Here is a 1,995-nt window from a genome sequence, read left to right on the forward strand (position 1 = left end):
AGACCACCTGACCTGCCTCTTGAGAAACCTATATGCAGGTCAGGAAGCAACAGTTAGAACTGGACATGGGACAACAGCCTGGTTCCAAATAGGAAAGGAGTATGTCAAGGCTGTTTATTGTCACCTGCTTATTGAACTTATATGAAGAGTACATCTTGAGAAACGCTGGGCTGGAAGAAGAACAAGTGGGAATCAAGATTGCCAGGAGAAATATCAATAACCTCAGATATGCAGATGACACCACCCTTATGGCAGAAAGTGAAGAGGAACTCAAAAGCCTCTTGATGAAAGTGAAAGAGGAGAGTGAAAAAGTTGGCTTAAAGCTCAACATTCAGAAAACGAAGACCATGGCATCTGGTCCCATCACTTCATGGGAAATAGATGGGGAAACAGTGGAAACAGTGTCAGACTTTATTTTTTGGGGCTCCAAAATCACTGCAGATGGTGACTGCAGCCATGAAATTAAAAGATGCTTATTCCTTGGAAGAAAAGTTATGATCAACCTAGATAGCATATTCAAAAGCAAAGACATTACTTTGCCAACTAAGGTCCATCTAGTCAAGGCTATGGTTTTTCCAGTGGTCATGTATGGATGTGAGAGTTGGACTGTGAAGAAAGCTGAGCACCGAAGAATTGATGCTTCTGAACTGTGGTGTTGGAGAAGACTCCTGAGAGTCCCTTGGACTGCAAGGAGATCAGTCCTGGGTGTTCTTTGGAAGGAATGATGCTAAAGCTGAAACTCCAATACTTTGGCCACCTCATGTGAAGAGTTGACTCATTGGAAAAGACTCTGACGCTGGGAGGGATTGGGGGCAGGAGGAAAAGGGGACGACAGAGGATGAGATGGCTGGATGGCATTACCGACTCTATGGACGTGAGTTTGAGTGAACTGCGGGAGATGGTGATGGACAGGGAGGCCTGGCATGCTGTGATTCATGGGGTCACAAAAAGTCCGACACGACTGAGCGACTGAACTGAACTGAAGTGAACTGAATGCATATATATGGAATCTAGAAAAATGGTACTGAAGAATTTATTTACAGGGCAGCAATGGAGAAACAGACATAGAGGATAGACTTATGGACATGGGGAAAGGTGAGGAGAGGGTGAGATGTATGGAAAGAGTAACATGGAAACTTACATTCATATGTAAGATAGACAGCCAATGGGAATTTGCTCAGGAAACTCAAACAGGGGCTCTGTATCAACCTAGAGGGGTGGATGGGGAGGGAGATGGAGGGGAGGCTCATAAGGGAGGGGATATATGTATACCTATGGCTGATTCATGTTGAGGTTTGACAGAAAACAACAAAATTCTGTAAAGCAATTATCCTTCATTAAAAAAAAAGAAAAAAGAACTCCTAAGGTCTCTTCCAATTGATGGTAGTATGAGTTCTCCTTCCAACTCTTTCACTTACCAGCTATGAGACCTTGGGTAATATACTAAACCTCTCTAAACCACTTCTTTCATCTTTAAAAAACAACAACAGTATCTACTTAATACTTGTTGAGCACTCCAGGCATCTTACAGATCAGCTCTTTAAATCCTCACTGCAATCCTATGAGAAACATCTCATGGGAGATGAGATGTTAATCTCATCACGGGACATGAGATGTAATATAGCAACAGGTATATTATCCCCTGTTCTTGCCTGGAGAATCCCAGGGACGGGGGAGCCTCGTGAGCTGCCATCTATGGGGTCGCACAGAGTCGGACATGACTGAAGCGACTTAGCAGCAGCAGGGGCTATAGTTGGAGAAGGCAGTGGCACCCCACTCCAGTACTCTTGCCTGGAAAATCCCAAGGACGGAGGGGCTTGGTGGGCTGTAGTCCATGGGGTCGCTAAGAGTCGGACACAACTGAGCGACTTCACTTTCACTTTTCACTTTCATGCATTGGAGAAGGAAATGGCAACCCATTCCAGTGTTCTTGCCTGGAGAATCCCAGGGACAGGGGAGCCTGGTGGGCTGCCGTCTATGGGGTCACACAGTCGG

The sequence above is a fragment of the Bison bison genome, unplaced genomic scaffold, assembly GCF_000754665.1.
Source record: "Bison bison bison isolate TAMUID 2011002044 unplaced genomic scaffold, Bison_UMD1.0 scf7180017847495, whole genome shotgun sequence".
Lineage (NCBI taxonomy): Eukaryota > Metazoa > Chordata > Mammalia > Artiodactyla > Bovidae > Bison > Bison bison.